General features: G+C 41.2%; 1 long non-coding RNA gene across 1 annotated transcript; it reads right to left on the bottom strand.

The window, feature by feature from the left end:
* Positions 1 to 4687: 4687 nt before the first annotated feature.
* LOC149126101 (uncharacterized) lies at positions 4688 to 9062 on the bottom strand. The gene is made up of 3 exons (XR_016234896.1): positions 8862 to 9062; positions 5587 to 5778; positions 4688 to 5069 (listed from the first exon to the last, which is right to left on the bottom strand). It is a non-coding gene; the product is annotated as an uncharacterized LOC149126101 (long non-coding RNA).
* Between the last annotated feature and the right edge of the window lie 718 nt (positions 9063 to 9780).

Below are 9780 nucleotides of genomic sequence, written 5' to 3'. Positions count from 1 at the left end.
GAACTACCTTTTGTCAGGGCACAAACACAGAGAAATGAAAACCGAGAAGAATGAGTGACGATGTCTACTGGCCCAAGTCCTTGCTTTGCAGGGCACTGAAACATTAAAATGGCCACATTTGAAAAGGGAGAAACAACTTAAATTTTCAATCTTCTAACTTGCTGTATGTTTATTCCCCAACAAACATTTTATTTATGAGCATTTTTTTAGTTACTATGACTCAGTTCTAAAATGTGTCTTAGGAAAAGTGCAAAACAGTAACAATTATATCCAAACTGTAAGTCCAAGCCTCACCCACTATGGGTAAACATTACTTTTTTTTGTTTCTTTATTTCAGCTTTCCAAGGTGGTAAACCCAAACATTAACAACAGAACTTTCTTTCAAAGTTTGGACTAAAATTAGTGTTGGGGTCACTTGTTTTCATCTGTGGGTGTTGGAACCATGAGGAATTTAATTCTTGGACTGCATTACCTTTATCATCCTTTGTTCAATAACAAGGCATCGTAGAACAATGTACTAAGGAATGCTTGAACATTAACAATGGGATAGGAATGTTTGTTGTCGTTGGATATTTAGTGAGCACACACTAAATTGTGAGAAGTTATACAACTTCAAGCAAACCTCTTATAAATGAAGTGGGAAACAACTCTTTGCTGTTTTTTTTTTTTTTAATGAAATCATAGTGTAGGGGGCAAAAACTGACCACACAGTTCTTTTTTCAATCCTTGTCCCAAATAACGTTATACTATTTTCCCAGTAAAAACAAAACAGTGTTATATTTACCTTTCTCAACTCTGTGTTAAGGAGAGAGAAATTATATGGAAGTTTTAAAAGATAGGATTTCATCAAGAGGTCTTTTGACTGTCATCCTCAGTACAGAATCATGGGTAAAGTTGGCTTATAAAATTTTGTAGTGTTGGCTAGGCTTTCAAGTGCCTTATGTACTTTAACTGTTGGGCTTCTTCACCAGGAAGAAAGCAAGTAATCAGTTGCTAAATCAGTCTCACGCCAGCCAGGACAAGGAAAAATCAAGGCACCGCAACGCTTTGGAGAAGCTTGTACTGAGCTGGCAGGGTTGTGTCCCGGCCCTGGAGACAAATGATGGTATTCAAATCCAGACTTCCCTTCTTACCAGCTCTGTAACCACAAGGAAAATATGTTAACTTGCAGCCCCAGTCTCTGCCGTGGAGTAATGACACCGACCCTGTGGAGGCTTCCTGTGGACTCAGTTAAATAGCACAGTGTGAGAAATGCGGTACATGCTCAGTGAGCCCTGAGCGTTCATGCAGTGCTCCAGCCACGTCAGTCCTATTAGTTCCTAGGAGGGATCACATGTTTGATGTCAACCTTGGGTCTTCACAGATGCCATTTCACTTACAGGAAGTGCTCCCTAGCCCATCAACCTTTTTTTTTTTTAAGATTTATTTATTTATTTCAAAGTCAGAGTTACACAGAGAGAGAGAGAGAGAGAGAGAGAGAGAGAGAGGTCTTCCATCCGATGGTTCACTCCCCAATTGGCTGCATTGGCTGGAGCTGTGCCCATCTAATACCAGGAGCCAGGAGCTTCTTCCGGGTCTCCCACGTGGGTGCAGGGGCCTAAGCACTTGGGCCATCTTCTACTGCTTTCCCAGGCCACAGCAGAGAACTGGATCGGAAGTGGAGCCGTTGAGACTCGAACTGGCGCCCATATCAGGTGCTGGCACTTTAGGCCAAGATGTTAACCCACTGAGCCACAGTATGAGCCCCAAGCCTATTGACCTTACTAAATCCCTCATCCTTCCAATCTGCTCTTCATAAATGTCTTCCTTGGTCACCTAAGCCATGACAACTTATCACCTCTGCCTGAATTATTCCTTTATTTCTAGGAGCTGGTATATAGTAGGTACTTAGAGGATAATTGTTGTTATCACTAACGTCATTACTGGTTTAAAAACTTAATGTCATAAATCAAATAATTGGGAGTTAGGGAGATAGCTTTAGAAAATAGTGGTGCTTGTAGCCAATGAATTCTGGATGTATCATGTGGCATTTTCCAAGTCTCAGTAATTATATTAACTTCATAATTTTTGCCATATCTGCATAATTCCAGTACTGCTGATGTTCCAGAATTTTCTTTATATCGTTTCACTTTTTAAGTTTATTTTCAGGAAATAGTAAATCTCAGCCACTAATGCGAAACCAGTCTTTGGGTATCACTGATCTAGTTTGACCTTTTCCAGGTAAGGGAATTTAGGACCATAGAAAGAGAGGAACTTGCCCACAGTCTTAAACTAAAAATATTTCAAAATGGTGTGTCAGTGTTAACAGTTCAGATCTGCTCCCTAGTAGGGTGGGTTTATTTTTTTTTCAGTATTCCATACTGCCTCAAGTAAGTTTCACTCCAGGCATGGCCTGTTTTAGTTAGGTTGACATATTTGGAAGGCTTTACCAGAATAATTCACACTTACTCTGATAACTTAATAAAGCTACTTAAGGAACTATCCTGGGGGTAGTGTTTCTGGCAGAAAAATGCCCTGATATAAAAGAATAATTTATTTTTCAGATGCTTCTGACAGACTTGTGACCTTTCCTATCTCTAAGATCATATCACAGTAGCTTCTACCTTCTTTACCAACAAATAAAACCAATGAGGTTTAATCAGAACCAAATTTTCTTACTGCAATCGCAGTCTTAAAATCATAACACATCTTCTAAGTAGCTCTATTGAGAGTCATTCATATACAATACAATAAAATGAACAACTCAGTATTTTTAGTGTAATTCACAAGGCTGTACATAAATCACCACAAATACCCCAAATGGATACCTGGATTCATCACCAGCCAATCTCTACTCCCCCACTCATTCTTCCACTCTCGCCTCCCTCAGCACTGAACAATCTCTGATCTACTTTCTGTCACTACAGATTTGCATATCCTGGACATTACATAGAGATCAAATCACAGAATGTGTAGTACTTTGTGTTGACTTCCTTCACTTAGCATAATATTTTCCAGCTTCGTCATGTCGTAGCATGTATCAGCGCTTCCCTTTTTTAATGGCTGAATAATAGTCCATTGCATGAATAGACCACATTTTGTTTACCCATTCATGAGTTCGTGGCATTTTAATTGTTCCTATTTTATGGCTATTATGGATAATGTTGCTCTCAATATTCATGTACAAATTTTTAGACAGATGTGCATTTTCATTTCTCTTGGGTATATACTTGTCTGGGAGTGGAATCCCAAACCCTTGACTCCTAATGACAGCCATCGCTGTCTCACTCCATTTTGCTGCGCAATTTCTCCCCCTCTGGTTTGTCTTGGTAGAACTGTCACTCAACGCATCAGGACCTCACTTGGCCAGAGTGAGCATGTGACCCAAGTCTCGCCTGTCGGTGTACTGTCTTTGGTAAAAGGTCATTTATGTTGAAAAGTGTCAGAGTTCATCCATCCCTGTGCATTCATTTTTTACCATCTACATCCCAGAGTGTTACATATATTTTACAAAATCTTTCCAGTAAGTTCTCTGAGTTTGCTTTTCCCTTAAGCAGTTCACAAATATCTGCTGCTTACAAGAACCTTAGCCACATCTTGAAGATTTCGTTGCATAAATAAAATAAAAACATGACCTATCTATTACCCTAAACCCACCTTTATATTGATGCTATAGTTTGTTTTGTTAAATATGTGTTTATTTTTAAGGCAGGAGAGAGAGAGAGAGAGAGAAGAAAGAGAGAGAGAGAGAAAAGAAAGAGAGAGAGGAAGGGAGGAAGGGAGGGAGGGAGGGAGGAATATATAAAGATAGATCCTCCATCTGCGGCTTCACTTCCAAGCAGAGGCTGGGCCAGGCTGAAGCCAGGAGCCACAAACTCCATGTGAGTCTCCCAGCTGGGTGACAGGGGTCCAACCGTTTGGGCCATCCTCTGATGACTTCTCAGTCACGTTAGCAGGGAGCTGATTTGGAAGCAGAGCAGCCAGGACTCCAACAAGGACTCTGATATGCAATGTCAGTGTTTCAGGTGAAGGCCTATCTTGTTGCACAAAAACGCTGGCCCCAGATGCTATAATTTAGTTAATTCACATCTTCCCTCGCCAGCCCCAGAAAGGCAAGCTTCAAACAAGTCCCTGAAACTTCCCTTTATCTTGAAGACAAAGCTGCACACACAGTGGCAGGGCTGCTGCTTTCTTGGTCAAGTTATAATCAGAGGCTTTTGCTTCAGTAGGGTCCTCGCTCTTGCATGTGTATAATTAGGATGCAGATAAAACAAATTAAGGGTTTGCACGCTGTTACTTTAATACAGAAGAGTTCTTCAAGCCCAAGGATTGGGTCGTGGGCTCCCTTCTTTTCAACTGTGAAACACGAAATGGGCAGGCTAGTTAAGATGATGATCTTACTCAGGATGCTGCAAGAAGGAAAAGGAATCATTCATGATGAGCACTTCAAAACAGAGGAGACTCGTGCCATGATTTGACGGAGGAAAGTAGACGAGGGGCTCATGGCAGAGAGGAGGCGAGCCTTTGGGTGAATTGTATGTGCAGGGTGCTCCTTCATGCTTAGCTCTTTGCTGAAGCAGTAAGTCTCTGGAATTTTCTTTTTAGGAGGAGAGGCTTAGAGGAAGTGAGATTTGTTTCTGCCCTCCCTCCCTTCTTCTTCCTTCTTTCCCTACTGTGTGACAGAGAGAGAAAGGGAGAGTCAGAGAGAGAGACAGAGAGAGAGAGAGAGATCTTGCATCTGTTGGTTCACTCTCCAAATGGCTGCAAAAGCTAGAGCTGGGCCAGGGTGAGCCCAGAGCCAGGAACTCCAGCGAGTCTCCCAGGGGCGTCAACAGGGAGCTGGATCAGAAGTGGAGCAGCCGGGACTGTAACCTGTGCTCATATGGGGTTCTGGTGGTGCAGAAGACAGTGTAATGCGGGCTGCCACAATGCCAGCCCTGTGAGACTCATTTTCAAGTTACCAGTTTAGAATCCCTTTGTAGCCAACTCCTGCTAAAATTTTTTCCGAGACATTGTGGGGTCCTACATTTTGCCGTAGATGTTTTTGGCACAGTGATAGTAAATCTTCATGGATATCTCTGCTTGGATGTCTGGAAGGTAAAAAGAAAAGGAGTCCAAGTAACAAGGCAAGAAGGAAGTAGGACACTGGGTACAGGCTGACCCGAGAGGCTGGGTTGAGTGTCACTGATCTACATACTCACTTCTGCTTGTGAACTACACCCCGTGGGAAGAATTTATATCTCAGGGAAATAATCCCAGTGCTGGAGTTGGGGTTTTTTTGTTGTTGTTTTGATTTGGAGAGTTTTTTAAATTTGTATTTGTTTTCTTTGGCTACTTTTGTTTTGTCTATATCAGAACAAATAAAAAATATTTTGATGTGTAATTTCACTTTTGAATTGCCTGTTTTTTTTCCCATGTTGCCTATAACCACAAGTAAAATATGAAAACCTTTTTTTCACATACTGTCTAGTTTCTTAATTATGAACATGAAAAAGTTTAGAAGTCAAGGTACCTAAACATTTTAAGCATATATATCTTTTTAATTTGTTTCTTTGTTGAAGTGTATATGTCTTAAGTTCTTCTGGGAGCCTTGATTTTGTTACTTACCTTAAACAAAGGATTTAGAATTACCCCAAAATTGAGACTCTCTGCTTTAGAGGATTTTTTAAAAAACTGAATGATTTTATCATCTCTTCTGGTCAGTGGGCAATCAGGACAATGAGAGTGAAGAACCAATTTTGACTCATCCTTTGTTCCGTATACCCTCTGAGGCCAGCCCTTGACGTGAGCAAATGCAATCTAGGGAGAGAGAATGATTTCAGGGGGCCACATGAGTATGTGATCATTACAATTTCACAGGATAACAAAAAGCCCATTTCTCAAAATTCTTATCTGTTCAGTGACATAAAAAATATGGAGAAACTGGTTCATCTTTGATTTGGGGAAGCCCCCAGGTCAATTGGTTAAGTGGTGTGAACCCAGTTCATTCAAGTGTTGGATAATGTTCTTATTGTTTAGAATGTTTGAGGGGATTTGTTCTTTGATGTGGCCTGAAAAGTCATCACAGTGAGATTATCAGTGACTCAGCACAAAGGTCAGGGGGCAGAAAACTACTCTCCCTCCCCCATGAGGGCATCAATGGTCGGATTCATTTTTCCTGCTTGAAACCTCTTTCTGAAATGTCCTGAACTGCAGAAAGCAGATGGGCAGAAAGATCCATTAATCATCCAGTCTGATTCCTTGGAAGACAGCACATCCATATACATATATATATATATATATATATTTTATTTTTTTTTTTGACAGGCAGAGTTAGACAGTGAGAGAGAAAGGTCTTCCTTCTGTTGGTTCACTCCCTAATGGCCACTACGGCCGGCACACTGCAGTGTGCCAATCCGAAGCCAGGAGCCAGGCGCTTCCTCCTGCTCTCCCATGTGGGTGCAGGGCCCAAGGACCTGAGCCATCCTCCACTGCACCCCCAGGCCACAGCAGAGAGCTGGAGTGGAAGAGGAGCAACTGGAACAGAACCCAGCGCCCTAACCGGGACTAGAACCCAGGGTGCCGGCGCCGCAGGCGGAGGATTAGCCTAGTGAGCCACAGCGCTGGCCAGCACATCCATATATTAAACCTAAAACTCATATGTTTTTTTAAGCCTGTCAAAAAAAGGTTGTTTTTTCCTCAATGTCCATTAATGGATGACTAGATAAGGTAAATGTGAATTTACTTGGCCATAAAAAATGAAATCCTGATATTTACAATAAAGTGGGTAGAACCAAATAACACTATACTAAATGAAATAAGTCAGACACACACACACAATATAATATTCATGGAAGTATATATAGCATGAGGATAACATATTATTTCCATAAACATGTTTATAAATGTTACATTCACTGAATGATACCCTTCTTTCCTCATTTTATGACTTTTGTCATGAATCCCATGCTGTATATATTTATAAATACACTCCTGGTTTTAAGAAAATGTTATTTGTATATATGGAGTATGCAGGCAAAATGTTAAAAATCTGTATCTATATGTGCTCATTGAACTCTTCTTACACTTTTCTGTATTATTTGAATTTTTAAAAGATTTTATTTATTTATTTGAGAGGTAGAGTTACAGACAGAGAGAGGGAGAGACAGAGAGAAAGGTCTTCCATCTGCTGGTTCACCCCCCAAAAGACTGCAAACGGCCGGAGGTGGGCCAACCTGAAGCCAGGAGCCAGGAGCTTCCTCTGGGTCTCCCACGCTGGTGCAGAGGCCCAAGCACTTGGGCCATCTTCTACTGCTTTCCCAGGCCATAGCAGAGAGCTGAATTAGAAGAGGAGCAGCCGGAACACGAGCAGGCACCCAGAGGGGATGCCGACACTACAGACAGAGGCTTAACCTACTACACCACAGTGCCGGCCACTGCTTGAAATATTTTAAAATAAAAATCAAAGTGGAAAAGGAAAAGAAGGAGGCTGTTTTTGATCAAGGTATTTTGTATTTAGGAGTTACTTGCCTCTGAACATCTCAGTCAGAACACTTAGGGGTATTGCCTGCACTTCATTTGTTTAAAATATTCAAGTAATTGTAATATGAGAACCATTGTTTGAGTCAGAAAGATCTTGATTTTTTTCAGGTTCTTTTTATTTTTTTTTTAATTTTTGAACATTTTGCCACATTCACTTCAAAGGTAGACATTATATACATAGATATGTATATTTTTCCTTGAAAACATATTAATTAATACCAGAATGAGAGATTCATGAAAATAGTCTTAACTCTTGATTTTTAACAGCATTTTACTTTCATAAAAATGATGTGGTCCATTTATGATTAATTATTTTAAATCAAAGTCCATATTTTACTTAAAGTGAGGATGTGCAACAAACCTATTAGGTTTCAGAAAATATGGAAAAAGAAAAAAAAGGGCATGCTCTAAAAATTATGCTAATCCTTTTCCATCCTGCAATAGATGCTCTCCCTATAAAAAGTTATAAAAGTGACAAATGTCTCATTACCATATTCATATGTAATGAATTTAAAGTAGTTGAGGTTTTTTAGATGATTAATTCTGACAAAGCATCTTCTCCACTTTGCTGACTGAATAATAATAATAATTAATTTACTGTAAGCAGGTGATTCACATTCTACTCACACTCTGATTTCCTGGCTAGACCAGGCAGAGGAGCGGCCATCTTGGCTGGCTGCTTATTCATCCGTGGGATTATTCTTCACAAACAGACCCACAGCAGGACCAATTCACATCCAAGTGGGACAACTGTTCTTATCACCATGTGTCTCCTGGGGATGCCCCTCAATCTCCGCCACATGTCCCATGTCTCCTTTTAAAATGAAGTAAGCAACCTTTTTTATGTGCTTTCTCTGTGCCAGTCAATTTGTGCTAATTATTCCACATATATTGCTGCATTTAGCCCCCACAACAGCTCTGGGAGTGAGATATTATCTCCATTTCACAGATGAGGGAACAGGCTTAGAGAGATTAAAAAATCTGTCTCTGGGCACAGAGCTAATATTAACACCTGAATCTGGATCCAAGTCTGTCTGGCTCACAACCGTTACAACCAAATTTTTTCTTGATACACAGAACAAATTAAGTCCTGCCCAGATTCTGCCCTTTGTTCTAGCTCAAATCAGAAAGAATACAAGGTATTCTGTATCAGGAAATCTAAACATAGTATTTGCATTACTCTCACAGCTGGCATTTTATTAAGGAAATACCAGGTACTAAGTACTTTATATGCCTCACGTTTTATTTGAATCACTTTATCTAGACTTCCCACATATATAATTTTATTCTTAAACTAATGAAATTTTTTCATATTCAAAGTTATATATTTGTATTTACATACATATATAACACCTACTCACCGGATTCCTCGCACTGTTTGCCCCTCCCCCTTGCTCAGAGGAAACCATTTGCAGCTTTAAGACCCAGCCAAGCTGCCTCTTGCCTGGATATTTGCGTATAATCTCCTTTTCTCCAAAACCATTTTCCTTCTACTCACTCATTCTTCAGAACTCAGTTCTCCTTACAGCTTTCTCTGTCCCATGTCAGGCTCCACTACGGTAGCCTCTAACAGGCTGTATTTCATTTACAATTTATTCTCCCGTCTCTCCACGTCAGGAGCTCATAGGATATGCTCAGATGTGCATAACAAGGTACTCACAGAGGGCAGGTCCAGGGGAAATTACTTTTAAAATGTAACGAATTCCGGCCGGCGCTGTGGCGCAGCGGGGTAAAGCCGTGGCCTGAGGCGCCAGCATCCCATATGGGTGCCGGTTCTAGTCCCGGTTGCTCCACTTCTGATCCAGCTCTCTGCTGTGGCCTGGGATAGCAGTAGAAGATGGCCCAAAGCTTGGAACCCTGCACCCATGTGGGAGACCCGGAAGAATCTCCTGGCTCCCGGCTTCCGGTTAGCCCAGCTTCGGCTGTTTCAGCCATCTGGGGAGTGAACCAGCAGATGGAAGACCTCTCTCTGTAACTCTTTCAAACAAATAAAATAAATCTTTAAAAAAGGTAATGAATTCTAATTTCTGTAAGCCACATTGAGTCACCTAGGCTGAACCTTAAATAAGTTAAAATCTCTACATTTTTAACATTCAGGAAGTAGAAGCAAATCTACTTGGTACAAGCCAGCGCCACGGCTCACTAGGCTAATCCTCCGCCTTGCGGCGCCAGCACACCGGGTTCTAGTCCCGGTCAGGGCGCCGGATTCTGTCCTGGTTGCCCCTCTTCCAGGCCAGCTCTCTGCTGTGGCCCGGGAGTGCTGTGGAGGATGGCCCAAGT

This window comes from Oryctolagus cuniculus, chromosome 6, assembly GCF_051225735.1.
Source record: "Oryctolagus cuniculus isolate XC-2025 breed Fujian yellow rabbit chromosome 6, ASM5122573v1, whole genome shotgun sequence".
Taxonomy (NCBI): domain Eukaryota; kingdom Metazoa; phylum Chordata; class Mammalia; order Lagomorpha; family Leporidae; genus Oryctolagus; species Oryctolagus cuniculus.
This window is presented reverse-complemented; position numbering and strand designations above follow the sequence as displayed.